The 19,026-nt window shown below is 57.3% G+C and overlaps 1 protein-coding gene across 4 annotated transcripts in view; it reads left to right on the top strand.

The window, feature by feature from the left end:
* ABLIM3 (actin binding LIM protein family member 3) overlaps window positions 1-19,026 on the top strand; it is a 42,751-nt gene that overhangs the window by 4,440 nt on the left and 19,285 nt on the right. The gene's annotated exons all lie outside the window — the stretch shown is intronic.

Here is a 19,026-nt window from a genome sequence, read left to right as displayed (position 1 = left end):
CGGGCAGCAGCTCTGTCCCTGGGCTGGTGGATGGGCTCTGTCCTCTTTCCAGGCTTCATCCATGCTCTTTCAAACCCTCATTCCTGGCAGCTGGCCCTTGGAGAAGAGCAGGAGCCACGGCAAGTGGCCCTGCAGGCCTTGGAGTGAGCTCTGTAAGGTCAATTGAAGTGATTGAATTCTTTCAAGGGCCTAGCGTGCTCTTCTGAAATAAAGAGCACATTTTCTAATCGTCAAGTGATGACTGGTTTAGCAGGATAACAGCGTTTGGGATGCCAGCAGGCTGATGACAGGAGTCCATGTGCTGCTGCCTTTGCTGGCAGGGAGGGAAGAAAAACCCACCCAGACCCTGCGGTCCTGTCGTGATGGGGCCATCACGAAGCGCTCGGAACACCTCATCCAATATTTTTAGTTCTTAAATCCATCAGTGCCTGAGTTGTGAGCGCTGCAGCACCTCCAGAAAGCATCTGGGGGTGGAGTGGTCATGGCAAGAGCTGGGCTGAGGAATGATGGATGAAAAGGATGCAGGAATGGAGGGGAGGCTCAGGGATTTTGGCTGTGGGCAAGGCTGGCAGGGGGACTGGAAGCCTGGAGCAGGGAAGGTGGTGGTGCCAAGTCCCCTTGTGGCCAGCCCCTCTGGAGCCAGGGGGCTCAGTGCATCCCTGGAGGAGCAGAACAGCTGGAATGCACTTCCCCACAGCCCCCAGGGGCACTCCTGGCTTTCAGGAAAGGCTGACTGAGGTTTTAGAGGCCCAAAGCCAGCTCTCCCAGGAGCAAACTTGGCTGCACAGGTCCCATTTATTTGCTGGTGGCTCAGGTATTTGATAGGCCTCCATTTCTGTGTGCATTTTTCAGCTCAGGTGGAGTTTTCTGAATGCTTTATCAGTATCAGCCATAAGCCCTGGCCTGGGAATTGATGAGCTTTCTCCACTGCCTGGGGCTGAGAGCAGAAAGAAAAAGGAGCTGCTGATGTGGTTTCCTCAGCCAGCCTGTCTGACCTTCCTTTCTTCTTACCCTTGCTGGCCTGGCAAGGTCTGCAGAGCCCTGAGGATCATTTGTTTTTCTGTTCATGGACATTTTACTCCACTTCCATTTTGAATCAGCTTCTTTCTGAGTCTTGGAAACGGCTCAGAACTGGGAAAGTCCTTGTGGGAAGGTTTCTCTGAGGAGCACAGCAGTGGAAGAGGGGAGCAGGTGTTTGAGCTTTGAAGCCATCCCGATGGCTTCTGGTTGTTCTTGGCAACAAGTGGCACATTCTGGAGAGCTGTGGGGCAGGAAAAGCTTTGCTGGTGCCACTGCCAGCCTCAAAAACCCTTCCTCAACCCAGCCTGAGCCTGCTGCAGCCTGAGTTTGAGTTCCAGGCTTTGACCTGTCCTCAGAGCAGTGAGTTACGTGACTGTTTCCCAGAAATGCAGCCAGGCTGCAAGATCAGAAAAGCCAAATGTAGAGCAGGGCTCGGTGGGAGCTCCCAAATCCATGTGCCTTGTGGAACAGCCCCCCTCAGAAACAGCTCGCTTGTGAAAGGCCCTGCCTGTCCTTCCCAACATCCCAGCTGTGCTGCCAGCCCTGGGGATCATGGAATTTTCATGGAATTACAGGATGGCCAGGGCTGGAAGGGACCTTGAAGTTCTTGTATCGTCCCCTGCCATGGGCAGGGACACCTTCCACAGGGCAGGGTGCTCCAAGCCCTGCCCAACCTAGCCTTGGACACTTCCAGGGATTGCTCTTGCTGGAGAATGGGAGCTATTTTTAAATCCTCTTGGGGACTGGGTGGGTCTGGTGGCTCAGAGTCACTTGCTGGGACATGTGGTGGGGATCTCCCAGTCCCAGCTGCTCCAGCCTGGATTCCCAGTGCAGGCACAGAGGGTCCCAGCAGGGTGGATGGGCCAGGGTGGCTTTGCTTCACCCCTGGCCAAAGCCCTTAAAGCTTGAGAAGAGGAGGGAGGAAAGCTGTGTGTGAAAACCACTCCTGGAGCACCTTCATGGCTCTGCATCCCCCAAAAGAAGGAGGTTCCTCACCCTGGGAGGGAAAAGAGACTTGTGGGGTTGTGCAGTGCCTGTGAGGATCAGGAAGACTCTGGTCCCATCTGTCTGTCCAGGCTGTGCCTTTGGAGGCAGTTTTGGTGGAATTTCCCCCACCTTTTGACCATGAACCAAGAAGCAGAGCAGCTCTGAGGTGTGTGGGCACACAGGGACAACCACGGCCCTCCTCTCAGCAAGGAGGCCATCCTTCATCTGCTGGCAGCTGCTGAGGCATGAAGCTGGATGATCCCAGCTTGGAGCCTTTGATCAGGGAGCAAAACCATCCCTTCATCCACCTCCAGGTGTGACTTGAGAGCACTTGCACTGGTGTCCCACCATCTGGTCCAGCTGCCCCACCAGGAGAGGAGTGGGCTGCATCTGATCCTCCCCAGCCTGGATGAGCTGGCCAAGGAGAGCTGAGGGATTGAGTGTGGATGTTCTCCCCTCCCCTGCTTTTGAAAAAAAAAAAAAAATAAAAGGAAAGTCACTGCCTGTGTGGTGAGTTATGTGGTGATGACTCCTTCTGATGGGCTACATATAAAATCCCTTGCCTCCCTGAGGATGCTCCCCGTTGAAAGCTTTTATGGCATCTTAAAAATAGCCACAGAGGGGGAGAGAATGAGAAGATGGATAGGTAGGTGGATCCCTAATAAGGAGAGAAGAGGAAACAGCTCGAGGGGGAATGGAAAGACTTTGGTGAGCGGCATGTGAGTGGTTGCTGAGGGAGGAGGTGGTGTGGCCGTGCCGAGCCGCTGAGCTGCGTGCCCAGCAGGAGCAGGAAACCCTATAAAAAGCCTGCCTGGGAGATCTGTGCCTTGCACGTGCTGGGGACAGGGCTGGGGTGAGCAGCAGCTCTGGCCGTGTCTCCCGCAGGCGCTCGCTGCATTCTACAAGTAGCTGTTAAAAATAATCCGTGACTCGGCCAGCTGCAGCTGCTGCTCCTGCGGGATTCCCAAACAGCTCATCCCCGCTCCTTCCCTGCCTCCAGGCTGGAGCTGAGGGACGAGGTGGATTTCCCTGAGGTGGCCTTTCCCACCTGGGCTGTGCTCTGGGAAAGGCGCTGGGAGCTGCCTGGCGGTTTGGAATGGCCAGGGCTCGGATCTGGGGGTCCTGGAGCTGGGATGGGGCTCGGGAAGGGCCTGGCTGGAGGGCCCTGCAGGGGGACAGTGCTGCTCTGCCATGTGGCACTGCCAGCACAGGACCTGGGTGGTGGCTCCAGGCCTTTTGCTGTGCTTGTGGCAGCTCTCCCCATCTCTCAGGGGAAATTTTCCAGAGTGTCTCCAAGAAATGCTAATTGCTTTGGCTTCCCTTGGTGCAGCACAGCCACTGGGCACAAAGTGCTCCTCGTCAGCTGAGAGATCTGCCAGATCCTTCCTCTGGATCCCCTGGAGAGCTGGTGCAGTCTGCTGTGGCCACTGCTGATCCCCACGGGTCCTGTCTTGTCCTCAGGCTGGCCTGGACCTGTGGTCCCAATATCCAGTGGCACAAGGCCCTGTGACCTCTCTTTGGGGTGTGAAGCCCCCCAACCCCAGCCCCTGGCAGGCACAGCGTGGAGTCAGCTGCTCCCCTTGTGCAGCAGGAAGGGTGGCTGGAGGGATGACAAGAGTTTCCCATCCTGGGAATGTGGCAGGAGCCATCAGCTCTGCTCTGTCTGTCCTCCCAAATCCCTGGAGTGCCGCTGCCCACCCCAGCTCTGCCCCTGGCAGGAAAAGCCCTGTGCAGGTGGCTCTGTTTGGTGCAGGCAGCTGGGAAACGCTGCTTGGCTTTGCCCCTGCTCCAACTGCAGGAAAAAAATGCTGCTATCAAGGCTCCTCTGTCACACCTGCCAGCCTGTCACATCCAGACCATCTCCCTCTTGCTTTCTTGTCTTTTTTAGCTTTTTTTCCCTCCCTCAGCTAGACAGGAACCCAGGGAAGCAGAGGCTGTGGAGGGTTAGCAGTGCCCAGCTCCAGGGAATAGTGAAGCTGGAGAGATCCTGCCTGGTCCTTGTGGGTGGTTCTGAGCCAGCAGCACCAGCCTGGCTGGAGAGAGTCCATCCCCCTCCCCACCTGGAGTGCTGCATCCTGCTCTGGGCTCCCAGCACTGGAATGGCTGGCAGACTTGGGATTGTCCAGCCTGGAGAAGAGAAGCTTTGGGATCACCCAGTTGTGGCCTTCCAGTGCCTGAAGGGAGCCTGCAAGAAACGTGGAGAGAGACAATTTACAGGGGATGGAGTGACAGGAGTGGCTTCCCACTGACAGAGAGTGAGGTTAGATGGGATATTAGGATGAAATTGTTCCCTGGGAGGGTGGGCAGGCCCTGGCACAGGTGCCCAGAGAAGCTGTGGATGCCCCTGGATCCCTGAAAATGGCCAAGGCCAGGTTGGACAGGGCTTGGAACAGCCTGGGATTGTTGTCCCTGCCATGGCTGGGGGTTGAAGGAGATGAGTTTTAAGGTCCCCCTTCCAACTCAAACCATTCCATGACTCTACCCCTGGTCCCTGCTCCCACCTTGCCTGCCCTTGGCTGGGAGCATCCCACGGGTGTCCAGAGGGAGGGCTGGCCAGGAGGGGACACTGCGGCTGGCCAGGAGGGGACACTGCGGCTGGCCAGGAGGGGACACCCACAGCAGCCCCAGCCCTCTCTGCCTGCTTGGCTGGCCGGGTGGCAGCAAGGGTCCAGTTTGGGACACAGTTGTGTTCCCTGGCAGGCGGGTTTTGGCTCACTTAACCAAAAGCACAATAAAGCCATGCTCATTTTTCCCCCCGCTGAAAGGGGACTTGTTCCCTGGAAAGTGCCAGCCCCGCGGGGCCCATTGATTGCCTGTTAATTGTCGCTAATGAGGAGCTGGGCGAAGTGGCATCCAGAGGCTCTTGGGGACAGACTGTCGCTTCGGCTTGGGAGGGACATCTCAGCGGGGAAGGCAGCCGTGACCTCGGCGTGGGTGAGCTGAGCTGCATGAATGGGTTTGTTAACGAGGAATGCTCCAATTGCTGTGCCCGCAGCACTGAGGGCAGCGCCGAGGGTTAAGAGGACCTCTGGTGCTTTCCTCTACACTGATGGATTTATTTACACAGGGAGAGGTGGGATGGACAGGGCTAAACCCACCCTGCCCAGGTGTGCTGATGCCTTCACTTTGAGCTGTGTTATTTTCCAGCCTCTGTGTTGGTGCAGAACTCTGAACTCCACACAAAGTGTCAGCAGGGTCTCCTCACAGCTCAGGCACACACAACAATCCTTCTCCAGCCCCACAGCCAAGGACACCGCTGCAGCTCCAGGCCCAAAAAGTGCAACCAGCAGGGAATTGAGGAGAGCAGCCTGGGAGGATGGGACTGCATCACCTGCAGCTGGAATTGCACAATTCACCCCAAGGTGGAAATGGACCAGAACTGATCCAAGAGTGAAACTCCTGAGCCAGGGCCCATCCTGGGTGCAGCCAGGGCCAGCCTCTTGCAGTGCCCAAGGTGCATCCTTGGAAGGGCTTTTAATAAATCCCTGCTTTATTCCTTTAACCCTGCCCAGTCCCTGCTCCAGGAGCCTCTCCAGGCCTCTGTAGGACTCAATCCCTGTGGCCCATGAGCAGCAGGACTCTCTGCCAGCCCGCCAGTCCAAGGCTGTTTGTTCCCCAGCCCTGATGAAAGGCACCAAAGGCTTTTAGCAGGAGCCAGCCCTGTCTGCCTGCCCGGAGCTCCCCCTCCTTTGGATTCTGCACGCTGGAGCCAAGGAGAGCACGAGTGTGGGAAGGAGGAGGGGAAGGAATTCCATCTGTGCCCAAGGGAGTTCATTGTGCCAGCCCCAGCCAGGTGTGGATCCGTCCGTCCATCCATCCATCCATCCATCCATCCATCCATCCATCCATCCATCATCCATCATCCATCCATCCCCTGAGGGTCTCTGAGGTCTGAGCTGCCTCAGGGCTCCTCTGGGGTCTCTGGCAGTGTCCCCTCCTGCACCACAGTGAGACATTTACACTGGCAGGGGGACAGGCCATGTCCTGGAGGGATCCTCTGCTGGGACAGTGGAAGGAGACAGAAAATGTCTCAGTGGTGTACTCAGAGGCTGCCTCTGCTGAAGGTCATCCCAAGGGGAGCAGCCTCAAGGCAGGTCCATCTTCCACCTCAGCTGTTTTCCCTCCCCATGGCTCCCTCCTGCCCCAGCCTTTGCTCTTTTTTCTTTGCCTTTCCTGCTTTTTCTTTTCCTTCCACCCCACCTTCCTTTTCTCTTCCCTTCTCCTGTTTCTCTCCTGGCAGCTTTGTTCTCCTGGCTGTGTACTGGGGTTGCCATGGTGACTGCCAGAGCATCTCTGCATCCCACAGCAGTGGTCCTGTGCCTGCCCTGGCCATGGCGAGAGGCAGGGCACCCTCCTGCCCCTCCCAGGGGGCATCTGCCACCTCCTCCCAGGGATGGAATTCCGTGGGGACATCCCTGTGGCACATACTGACGTCTGGGGAGAGGAGGGGACAGCGCTGAGCCCTCAGCAGCTCAGGATAGGGCTGGGGTGCAGAGCTGGATGCATGGCACGGCTTTATTGCTGCCAGAAACATGCAAATAGAACCTTCAATAAATATTTTTTTAATGAGCAAACACTGGTTGAGGAGAGCTGAGGAGCTGCTGCAGCACCAGGAGTCCCTGTGGGTGTGGAGACAGAGCTGCTTGTGGCCTTCTGGTGGCGATTTGCAGATGACAAGATCTCCTTGCAGTGTGTGTCAGAATCGCTGGGCCCCTATCAGGAGATAATTAGGATGACGTGTTATTAGCTGATTACTGGGGAAACATACATTTACTGAGGATTTATTCTGCAACCAGCATTAATCTCTTGTATAGCTGCTAAACCTCCATAAATAATCTGATTTTGATAATCAATTGCTATTGCAAGTTCCCCTATAAATCTCAATTAAATGCACATTTAACTCACATCAAGTTGCCAAATTTGCTTGTGCATGTGTGTCCTGCTGCCTGCCTGGGGCAGATGTCTGGGCATGTGCAAGCTCAAGTCTGTGTTTCAGAGAGAAGCTTGCCAAGGCAGGGCAGCCTCAGGAGCAGCTCTGCTCCTCTCCTGGGGTCTCACATGGCGAACCCAGCACATCCCAGCTTCCCTCTGCTGCTCCCACATTCCTGGGCCTGGCTCTGCCCAGCTTGGAGTGAGAGCACAGGAGGAGACTGTGCCCCTGGAGCATCCCAGGCAGGGCAGACAAAACTGCCAAAATCCATGTGGGGACTTTCAGCAGCACTTGCCTGGGGTGGAAACTGAGATTGGCTTGGGTTTGGTGGAGTCCTGGCCACCCTTGGGCCACTGTGGTGACTTTTGCAGCCTTAGTGCAGGCGGAGGGCTCAGAGGGTGGGGACATCCTGCAGGGAGGAGGTGACCAGCAGGACAAGGTGGAAGGGGATTCCAGCCATGAACTGGGCTCTGTTCACTGTTAGGGCCACACTGATTTATTTTATCTCCTTGTTTTTGCACCAGGCACACCTCAGGGAGGGCAGGGAGAGCTGGGTGGTTGTGGCAGAGCTCTGGGGACACATTCCATGCTGGGACCATGCCAAACCTCCTGCTGCCTTTCAGGGTGTGGGGTTTTAGCCTCACCTGGGCTGCTGGACCCCACAGGTGAGGGAGCTTTTGGATATTTCTGGAACGTAGGCCCCATCCCTGCTGTCTCAGGAGTGTCAGTTTGGGCTGTGATGATCCGGGTGCTGGGACTGCACTGGGGGAGCCATAAAAGAAATGATGAAGCTGTTCAAAGTGCTGGGAAGATGTCTGAGAGCTCGTCCTGAGCCTGCCTGGAGCCCAGCCTGCTGCTGCTGGTGTGGGAAATACACAAACACAGATGGCAGGGAGAGCCAAAACCGCGGCCTTTTCATGGGGACAGCTTCGTCCCCGGCCAGCTGCAGCCACACCAGGCAGCAGCTGGACATTGGTGGCTTTGGGAGGAGACCAGGAGCTGTCAGGGCCCAGCCCGGGGTGGATCAGCCTCTGCTGGGGCAGCAGGATGGAGCCTGTGGAGGATGCCAGGCCCAGCCGTGTGTGCTGGTGACAGGCAGGCCTGGCAGGTGCCACCAGCCCCAGGCTGGCTCCCAGGGCTGGCCTGTGACCACTCCAGCCTGCTCTGGCACATTTCCTGCCAATCCCTGCCAATCCCTGCCTTTCCCTGCCTTTCCCTGCCTTTCCCTGCCTTTCCCTGCCTTTCCCTGCCTCTGAACCCAGCTTCCAGCTGTGCCAGGTGAGGCGGTGCCTCAGAGAGGCCTTGGGTGCTGTTTGTCACCAGCCTGGCACCACCTTGCCCACGGTCCCCTTCTGCTGGCCCTGGCAGTGCCCAGGGGCTGTGTGGGCTCCCCAGAGCTCTGTCCTGTGGAGTTTTAGCCCAGCATGAAGGATGGGGTCAGAAAGATGGAATCAGGGCCGGGAATGTGGAGTTTTCCAGCACTACCCCAAGGATCCTGTGGGTCAGAGAGCCTGTCCTGAGGCCTTGTGCTGTCCTGCACTGCTCGTGGTGCCTGGAACACCACAGGAGGAGTGCCCATCCCTGGAGGTGTCCCAGGAAGGGCTGGAGGTGAAACTCGGTGCCCTGGGCTGGAGGTGACACTCGGTGCTCTGGGCTGGGGACAGGCTGGGCTCGATGGCCTCAGAGATCTTTTCCAACCCAAACTGTGTGGCCATGGGGCTGTCCCTGGCATGTCCCTGTCCCCCCACCTGCTGCATCCACCTCTGCCACCCACATGCAAGGCCAGCTGTCTCAAATGAACTCCGTGGGGAACAATCTTTTCAGGGCCACTTAAAGGCTCCATTTGCCGCCTTTAACAGCATTAGAGAGGGGATCACAGTAGATTAAGAAGCAGTAAACACCCTCTGTGCAGGGCCCCTGGAGGCTCTGCTCAGCTCCCCTCTGAGGGCTTTGCACCGTTTTTGGGGGATGCTCTGTGTTAGGGGACTGCAGGAGTGGATTTCATCTCTCCCAACCCTATCATTTGCAGAGAGTTGGGTTCAGGAGGGCTCCAGGGGGATGTGGCAGTGCCCTCCTTGCTGCAGCCACAGATCTGAAAGAGCTCCCAGTTGTTTCAGAAAGCACCTTCCCAGGCTGTAAGAGCGCTTGGAGGAATTTGGAGCCAGCCAGAGAAGTTCCTGCTGGAGTTTTGCCCCCAGCCCTGAGCTGTAATTCATCCCCTGGAATGGGCCTGGCTGGGGGCTGCTGCTCTCGTGCTGGTGGCATTGAGAGGGCTCTGTAACAAATATCCCTGCCCTGCAGCCTATTTCTGGGGACACTGTCCCCTCGGTGACGCCAGGGCTTGCTTTGCCAGCTGTCACCCCCAGCCCAAATTCCCATTTTGTTGCATTAATATCCATACAGTGCCTCTGGATGGGGATTCGATTTCAGCTGGCTCCCTGGAGTAGAAAGAGTTAAAAATAGCAAATCCAACACCCCTCATTCCCTGGCTGTGACGCAGTCTCCCAGGTTGGACTTACAATACCGACAGGAATAGGGTTTAAAATAAAACAAGGGAGTGCTCTGCGCTCTGCAGAATGGGAGAAAGCGGCTCCAGCCTGGAGAAAAGACGTGGAGGAGCCTCAGGGTTTATAAAACAGGCAAGAGTTTGTCTCCCTCACAGTGCTTGTGGCCAGATAAATGATGCTGCAGGCTCAGAGTGATTCGTGGGGGAATTCAGGAGGTTCTCAGCCCCCCAGGGAATCAACAGGAGAAAGCAGGCAGGAATTGAGCTCAGTGCACTCTGCCTCGTCCAAGGCTCAGCTGGACACCAAACCCGGCCAGCAGGGCAGGGATGTGCTGGATCCAGGCTCCTTGGAAGCAGGCAGGGACAGAGCAGGAGGATCCTCTCCTAAAAGCGCTCCCAGACTCTGGAAGCAACAGTCTGCTGCAAGGTGGCGAGGTGCCAACCTGGCTCTGCCTCATCCGACGGGGCTGCTTCCCTGATCTGGCAGAGAAAATCCTAAATCCCCACGTTTCTCCCTCTCAGACGCTGCCCTAGTTTAAAAATGTCAGCTCCTGGCTTTTCTTTTGTAATATTTTAAATATAGCAGCCTTTATGTCTCTGATGGATGCACCATATGTTTGGGAAACGGCACCGAAATCTACCGGGCTGGTGGGTGGAGGTTAAAGGGAAAAAGCATTTCCATACGGGAAGCTGCAAACACAAAACACAGCAGCAGCAAACAGCAAATCCCTCCTGCAGCAGCCAGGAATAAGCTCCTTTCTGTCCTGCCTGTCTCCGGCTGTTCATGTGAGCAGCGAGCCTGAATGTTTCCATTGTGTCACCTCCTGTCCCGGCCACCCTGGCACTGCCTCCACGGCACCCAGCAGGAGATGCCACCATCTGACAGCTCCTTTGCCCTTTCTCTTCCTCAGAGAACCCCTTTGCTGCTTTTTCTTTGGGGTTTTTAGGGGTTTTTTCAGCTGGGATGGGTCCCTTGTGCTCCAGCTCACCCAGGCTGCCCCAGCCTGGCTGGGGGTGCAGGTGGGTGGGTTTTGGCAAGCAGGGGACAGTCCCCCCGGGCTCCCTGCACTCCCACACAGCCAGGACTGTCTCCCAGCACTAAACACAGCCTCTGTTCAGCAGGAAATCTGGCCTCAGCAAAATGATGAGCTCAGGCTTTTCAGCTTTTGGCCAGAACCTCGAGTTTAGATTCTTCTACTCCACACGTCCCTCAACTTTAGGACCCGAGCGTAGCCCCTTGCATGGAGCCCCCAAAGCCTGTCCAGCCCAGCTGGAGCTGCAAATAGCATCCTGTGGGCTGGGGCTGGCTCCAAGCCTCACTCAAGGCCACCCCTCCTGCTCTGGCTGGGTGAGCTGGCTGGGGCTCCTCACACTTGTCAGGCCTCGGGAACCAAATCCAGGGGAGGAGATGGATTTTGTCCAGTGTCTGTCTGCCAAGGGGGCTGTGCCCCTCGAGCCCACCCTGCCAGGGCAGCAGGAGGGAGGCTGGTGTGGCCCAGAGCTCCTGCAGGCAGTGGCAGCTCAGGTTTGGCCCCACATTTTTATGGTGGGATGCAGTAGGGATGTCACAGAATCCCTGAATGGGTTGGGTAGGAAGGGACATTAGAAACCATCTTGTTCCACCCCCTGCCATGCACAGGGACACCTTCCCCTATCCCAGGCTGCTCCAAGTCCCAGCCTGGCCGTGGGCTGAGCACAGTGCAGGAGGGGATGTGGGGATGCCTTTCAGATGTTGTTGCTCTGCAGCACAGGAGATTTGGGGCTGGGACCATGTCTCCTGTGTGTGGTAGGTCCAGCAGGGCACAGGGAAGCTGCTCCCAATCCTTGGCCAGACACTGGCTGTGGTGTGGTGTCCTCCAGCCTGTGGCCTCATCTGGTCCTGCTGCCCCTGGGACCCACGGAGGGCCACCAAGCACAGCCATGTGTAACTGTGGGATCTGTGCTCACCCAGATCCCTGTCCTGGGGTGCTGTGTCCCTCTTCCCAGCCCAACCGCACTTTAGTGCCTGGGCACATCATTCCCCTGACACCCCCTCACTCCTGCCCTGTCTGTCTGCATCCACAACAGCTCAGGCCAGGGTTTTTAAGCTGTACCAGATGTGAGGAGGAAATCCCATCTCCAGCCTCTCAGCGGGGCTCCCTCCTCAGCTGCCTCCAGTGAACCTCCCTGCAGCCCAAAATGCCGATCTCAGGGCGTGCTGCACATCTGCTGGGGCTGCAGGAGCTGCTGGAGCCACTGCAAACAACTGCAGCAGGCAGGGAACGTGCGGGAGGTGAGGGCAGGAAGGCATTCGTGGCTCCTGCCACGCTTTGTGTGTGAAAGGCTTGGGTTTGTGCCACACCTGGTGTCACCTGTCCCCACCAGGGCAGCTCCACCATCACTGCCCCGCTCCCTGAGCCTGACCTGTGTCAGAGCAGGGCTTCAGCTCAAGTCCTCACAGAGATTTCAAAAGAGGGGTTTGCAGAGCTGCGGGGTCCAGGCTCCTGCCTGGGAAAGGGGCAGAGGGGGCTGCTCAGAGCTCTTCTGGGGTCCCACCCTAGCACAGGAGCTGCCACCAGCCCTGTGGCACCTGGGGACAGCTGTGCTGTCCCCTCTGTTGGGCACAGCTCCTGCTCCAGGCTCAACACGGCTCCTGCGCTGGGCAGCCATGCATTTCAGCAATTATTAATTAAAATGCAATCCATCCTTTCTCATCCTCTCCCCAAGACACCAAGAACTGCTAAGATATTGTTGGGGATAATAGGGAGGGGAATTTAGCAGTTCCTGGGAAATCTGAGTGGAGCCTTTTGGAGATTTATCGCTGTTCCTGTCGGGCTCTGCATCTCCAGCCCCACACTCTAGAAATACCAGGCCTGCTGGGAATGCAGGGGGAATTTCCCCATGGAAAGGGAGCTCAGGCCTTGGAAGGGGCTGCCCAGGGAGGTTTGGGGTGCCCATCCTGGGAGGTGGCCAAGGAAGGGCTGGAGGTGGCACTCAGTGCTCTGGGCTGGGGTCAGGATGAGGATGGGGCACAGCCTGGACTTGATGGGCTGGGAGGGCTTTTCCAACTGAAATAACTCTGGAATTCTGTGGATAATCCTTGTGGAGAGCAGTTCCTGGTGCAAACACGGTGTCGGGAGCAGAGCTGAGCAGCAGCCAGGAGTATTTTTTCCCAAATCCCAGTTCTATCCCAGATGAGGGACCTGGCATGGGCAGACAGGCAGCAGCCTCTTGCGGGGGTCCCAGTCACTCCCAGTTTGGGGGGTCTCAGTCACTCCCAATTTCTGGGGTCTCAGTTTCTCCCAGTTTGGGGTTCCCAGTCACTCCCAGTTTGGGGCTGTGGAGCCCAGAGCTCTGCTGGGAGGGGCTCCCGTGGTGTCTGCAGAGAGACAAATGTGTGAAAGCAGGAGCCCTGGCTGCAGCTGCAGTTCCAGGGGATCCTGTTGCCATGACAAGCTGTACAAGTGTTAACCAGGAAAAAGCTGATCCAGCTGGGGATGGGAGGAAGGCTTGTGCAGGGTACACAGATCCCTTGGGAATTGTGCACTGGAATTTCCAATGATCCAGGGTCTCCTCCCCTGCTCCAGCCCCTTTCCGAGCTCTGTGACCCCCAGATTGCCACACCTGGAATTGTCTCCTCATCCTCCTCCAGTCCCCACACAGCCACCCTGGCAGGGTCCTTCCAGGACAGAGAAGGTGTCAGTTCTCCCAGATAGCGACAGGATGAGACAGGCTGTTCCAGGTTGGACAACAGCAGGAATTTCTCCATGGAGAGTGTGCTCAGGCCTTGGAATGCTCAGGGAATGCTGAAGGGGATGCTCAGCCTCCTCTCTTGCCTGGGGGTGCCATTGCAGCCCTGTGTGTGAGGATGGCCCAGGAGGTTCTGTGGTGCTCCCTGGCCGCTGCCAGGGTGGGATCCAGTGGAATTCTCAGGATACAGCATGTTCCCTGGCTCTGCACAGCCCAGGGCGTAGCTGTCAGCCTGGGCAGGCTCAGGAGCTCTGTTGTGCCTTTCTGTTGTCTGCACTCAGCTCATCAGATCTCCCACCAGAGAGATTTAGGAAAAAACTTTTTCCTCTTTTTCTTGGGAACCTGGGAAAATCCCAGCAGCAGTCGGTGTTTCCAGCAAACCAGGCTGATCCCAGATCCCTCATTAGGACACCCAAGGCTGCTGCTGGAATGGGGCTGGGGGTGAAAGCTGCTGAGCCCCTGAGGGGTTTCTGGGTTTCCCTGGCACATTCCAGCACTGCCTGTGTGGGAAGTAAACATCCTGCAGGCAGGCACGGGCAGCTGCCCCCGGCCAGGTCAGCAAGGGAAGACAATCACGGCTTCCTCCACACTCATTTTGGAGAATAATTTCCACAAACGCAGCCAGAAGCAAATTCTGCTGTGCAGGCAGGGCTCTGGCTTTTTTTCCCTTATTTTTCTTTTGTTTTTTTGGTTGTTGTTTTGGGGGGTTTGGGGCTTGGGTTTTTTTTGTTTTGTTTTCCTTCCATCCTCTTGATTTTTCTCCTTATCTCCTTCCCTCCTTTGTCTCCTCTGGGTGTTTTTGACCTCCCTCCTCTCTCTTTTTGCAGTGTGTCCCTATGTGACCCAGCTGCCACCCTGGCACCATGTCCTGCCATGCCCTCATGGTGCTTTTGGCACCTCATGGGGCACCTGTGACATCCAGCCACACTCACTGCTGAAGAGTGTTCCCTCCCTGGTGCCACCCCCAGCTCCGTGCCCTCTGCCACGGTGGCATGTGCCACTGCAGCCCCCTGGTGCCATCCCCATGGCACCCACGGCTGGTCTGTGCCCTGTGTCCCACGCAGGGAGTGGCAGCAAGGGGACAGTGTGAGGCAGGTGGGGGCAGTAATTGGTCCTGATCTAATTAGGGATGCCCAGGGCTGGATTAGGAGCTGTGGCACTGGGGGGATTTGAGCTGTAAGGCACAGATGGGAAGCAGGAGAGGCTGGCATGGACTGGAGGGGGTGCAGAATCCCACCTGGAATACACTCTGAGCTGAGTGGCAGCTTTGGGAACAGCCCAGTGCCTGCTCTGGGTGAACTGTGCCCACTGTCCCACACTGCCAGTGCCTGTCCCAGCCCAGTCCTCATGGATTCAGTGCAGACATCTCACAGCAGATCCCTGGTACCTGTCCCCAGCCCAGTCCTCATGGATTCAGTGCAGACATCTCACAGCAGATCCCTGGTACCTGTCCCCAGCCCATCAGGAGCCCTCAGCCTGCCCGAGCTTAAAAATGTAAATATTAAATAAGGAACAACGTGATGGTTCTGGATTTTACTGAGGGGAAGGATCAGGAGAGAAAATCTTTTGTCCAAAGGTAAATCTGGCATTTTCTCCTTGATGGAAACGGATTTTATCTGCAGGAGCTCCGTGGGAAGCAGTGGCCTGAGCACTGAGATGGCCATGCAGGGGCCAGATTCACCAGCAGAGCTGAGCATCCCAACTGCTGGTCCTGCCCTTTATTTTGGGGGTGATTTGGCTGATCCTTTAGGTGGATCCCCACCTCTCCACTGGCACCCCCAGTGTCCCCTCCTCAGCAGGGACCTGGGGTGGGCTCAATGGGCTCCAAGATCTTTTCCAGCCTCGTTAGTTCTGACTCCGTGTCTGGATCAGGCACATTCCCCATGCCGGGGTCAAGGCAGCCCCACAGGCTGAGCACAGGAGAGCCTGCTGAAGGACCAGCATCATCTGGCTCCCAGCCCATCCTCCCCTTCCTTCCCAAGGCGTTTTCACGGCTGCAGCCAAGCCCTGGCCGCTGCAGGACAGCAGGCAGGAGCCTTTGGCCATGCTGCTGATGAGAAACCCATATCCCGTGGCCCTGGAGTTCCCACCCTTCCTCCCCGGCCACCCCTGGGACACAGCCTGGAGGGGAAATCCTCCCCCTCACCCTCACCACCCCTTGGAGCCAGCCAGGTCACCCTGGATCCCTGCTGCAGTGGGCTTTGGGGTGCAGGCTCCTGGAGAGCCCCCTCCTTGTCCCCATATCCCAGCAGAGGTTTCCTTCACCTCGCTCTGTGCCCCCAGCCCGGCCCCATCCCATCCCAGCCTCTCCCTCAGCCTCCAGTGCTTCCAGCAGAATTCCTTCCTGGCCAGTCACTGCCTCAGCCTTCAGCCTCAAGCCTGGGCTTCCTCTTCCCGAGCCCCCGAGCTGGGAATCGGCCCTTCCTGGGCTCTGCCAGCCGTGCCCACCAGGAATGCCCAATGGGAATGCCCACCAGGAATGCCCAGCTCTCCTCCCTCCCCACTGCAGCTGCATCCCACCCCAGCCAGGGTTCTGAGGATTTCCAGCCTCAGGGACCCTGCAGGGGATAGGGTGGGGAACTGCTGGCTGCCAGCCAGTGGTGGGAAGCGGTGGGAAGTGGTGGGAAGTGGTGGGAAGCGGTGGGAAGCAGTGGGAAGCGGTGGGAAGTGGTGGGAAGCAGTGGGAAGTGGTGGGAAGCGGTGGGAAGCAGTGGGAAGCGGTGGGAAGTGGTGGGAAGTGGTGGGAAGTGGTGGGAAGCGGTGGGGAGCAGTGGAAAGCAGTGGGAAGTGGTGGGAAGCAGTGGGGAGCAGTGGGAAGTGGTGGGAAGTGGTGGGAAGCAGTGGGGAGCAGTGGGAAGCGGTGGGAAGTGGTGGGAAGCGGTGGGAAGCAGTGGGAAGCGGTGGGAAGTGGTGGGAAGCGGTGGGAAGCGGTGGGGAGCAGTGGGAAGCGGTGGGAAGTGGTGGGAAGCAGTGGGGAGTTCAGCCCCATGGAGGTGTGAAGATTCCTGCCAGCATCATCTGCACTGCTCCCCCAGCATCCACCTGACATCCAGCATTCCAGGGGCTGGATCCATCCCATGGTGGCACCCACATCTCCCTACATGTTCCAGGGGCTGGATCCCATGCTGGCACCCCCCTTGCTGTAGGTGCCAGCTGTCAGTCCCTGCATCACCCCTGGCACCCCCCAAACTCAATTTCCCACGGTGGCACTGCCTCTCCTTATTCATTTCAGGGTGAAGGCTTCGCTTTTCCACAGTCCCCTTCACCTGTGGCTCTCCCAGCATTGTGTAAATATTAATTACTGGCAGTTAATTAAGCCAGGCATGCCCATCTTCCTGTGGAGATGCTGTGTCACAAACGTGGATAATGATCCAAACCCCACCCGGAGCAGCTTCTCCCTGACAGACCTTCCTGGAGGGCCAATGGGCTGGGAGGGGGAAATGGGTGGGAAAAGGGCATCACCTGCTCTGGTCCCAGGAAGGAAGGAAGGATGGATCTTTAAAAATGCCTCTGGGTGCTTATGGAAAGCTGTTCCTGGTTTGCTGTTGCTCGGGTATGTGGGGCTGTGGGGTCTGGGGCTGCCTGGAAGCCAAGCTGCTGCTGGAGCTTGTTCTGGGCCCCCGTGGGGGTTGTGGCCTGTTATTTGTGCTGGTGGTGAGCAGCAAACCATCCAAGGCAGATGGAAATCATCCCCTGTTATCCTTCCACTCCTGAAGTGCTCAAAGTGTTCCAGAGGTTTGGATTTCCCCACCCTGCTGCTGCTGGTGAAGGGCTGTGCAGGAAGAGCACAGGAAAACAAACAAGGTCGCTGACCCTCCCGAACCGAAGGAGGGGGATTGCCCAGGGATGCACAGGGGGAATTGCAGATTGTGGGCTTGGAGCAGCCCTTGGGCAGGGTCCTTGCACCCTCCTGGGGGACAGAGCTGCTCTGCACAGCCCTGGGGGCTGTTTGGGGGTGTTTGGAGACTGTCCCCCTGGCCAGGTCACACTCTGGCTGTGCACGGCCACCGCTGCCTGACCCCGGGGCAGCAATCCCTGACCGGAGGTGCCACCTTAATCCGGATCAGTGGGAAATCTGTCGAGTGCCCACGCAGCCCCATGGCAGTTCCCTGCCTGCCTGCACCCACAGCCCATCAGGGACCCACCAGGACACGGGCACAGCCCCACAGGAGCCTGGCCCTGGGCGTGTTTTGCACTGAGAGTGGAGCACAAATGCATGAATTGTTGGCCCAAACCAGCTCTGAGCAAAACAGGAGCAAGCTGGGGGCAGATTATGGCATTCCTTGGGCAGCTCCCACCCCCTCTCCACGCCTGCTGCAGCCCAGCCTGCGAGGCCACTAATGCTACTTACATTATTAGTGGATTATTTGGGTGTAATGAGCTTTGCCCCGCTCAGCTGGCCCTGTGCTCGGGGCTGTGGGATGTGTAATACTTCCTGCACGGGGCCACCAGGCGGGCAGCTGCTGCCTGGAACACAGGCACACAATGCTGCAATGTTCCCGGCCAAAATTCCAGCCCGGCCTGGAGGTTAAGCACAAATCAGGGAGCTTTGGGTAGCGCTGAACACAGAGGGAGGGTGAGGCTGCCCTGAGCCAGCAGTGACTGCCTCAGATCCAGCTCTGCCCGTGCTGGAGCACAGCTAAAAGCATCTTTCCCATCATCAGCTCTTTTTCCTCTGCCTTCCTCCCATCAGACCAAGGCAAGGGCTTGGTGATGTGTTGCTATGGACACCAGGAAGTTTTCCCTGGAGACCAGGAGCCCGCACTAAGTGATGCCTGCGTGTTCCGACATAGATTATTATTATTTTTATCCTCCCCCTTTCTTTATTGTGAATGTTTAAGTGTGGGTGAATCCCTGGCTTTCCCCCTTGCCTCTGTCCTGCTTTTCTCTCCCAGCTCTGTGGATTTCCATGGCTGTGTCCCAGGGCTTGGCTTCATTCTGGGCCAGGGTGTGAGCAGTGGGTGCGTGGGAGGAAGTTTCAGCTCTGTAACTCTTGCTCTGCTGGAGACCCCTGCAGAGAAGATCCCTGATTTATTCCAGCCCTAGGAAATCCTCTTGGTCCCCTCAGGCAGCTGCAGAGCTCCTGGGCACCCATCACCACCAGTAACCATCACAGGAGGTGCTGGACTCCTGCTCCCAGGGCAGGTGTCCCTTGGGTGGGGGTTCCCTTCCTTTTGTTTGGGACCTCAGAGGAATTTAGGTCGAGACTAATTAGTCTCTGCTGGGCTAGCTCCAGGCCTGACTCCCATTTTGTCACTCCTCTGCTGGCACTTGGCATCCCTTAGTGCCTCAGATACCTCTGAGAGCTCTTGGCTTGCGGGGAGGGGAAGTCCCAGCAGCTCTTGGAAGTTCTTGGAAGTCAAGGCTGGAGTCTGAGCTCTGCACTCAGAGCTTCCCTCGCAGCCCATTCCCAGCGGCTCCAGGAGGTTCAGCCCATTTCCCGGAGGGAAGCAGCTCTGTGTCTCTGGGCACTTGGCACAGGGAATGGGATTTTACTGTGACACAGTCTCAATGTCATTTTGACTTCTCCTGCTTGGCTTTTGAAGCTGATAATGGGCTGTTTCTGTTCCCTGTCACTTGATCTGCCCCTCGGTGAGCGAGGAGCCTCTGATGAGTGATCTCCTCTGTCCTGTGCCCCTTCTTCCCTGCTCTGGAGGGACTTCACAGGCTGCCTTTCAATCAGCTGCTTCTCTTGTTCCTGGGAATGCAGTTCAGCACCAGGTCAGAAAAGCTCTGGCCCACTGAAATCCTCCGTTTTGCTGCTCGAGCTGCCCAGATTGTGACTCCCTTTCAGAAATCTTACAGCAAATATATCCTGCAGTGGTGGTGTGTTGTCAGCCTGGCTGGAGCTCCT

This window comes from Pseudopodoces humilis, chromosome 17 (genome assembly GCF_049639895.1).
Source record: "Pseudopodoces humilis isolate 2021_Gansu_Grassland_sample_001 chromosome 17, ASM4963989v1, whole genome shotgun sequence".
Classification (NCBI taxonomy): Eukaryota; Metazoa; Chordata; class Aves; order Passeriformes; family Paridae; genus Pseudopodoces; species Pseudopodoces humilis.
The sequence above is the reverse complement of the archived record's forward strand: the minus strand, read 5'-3'. Positions and strand labels throughout refer to the sequence as shown.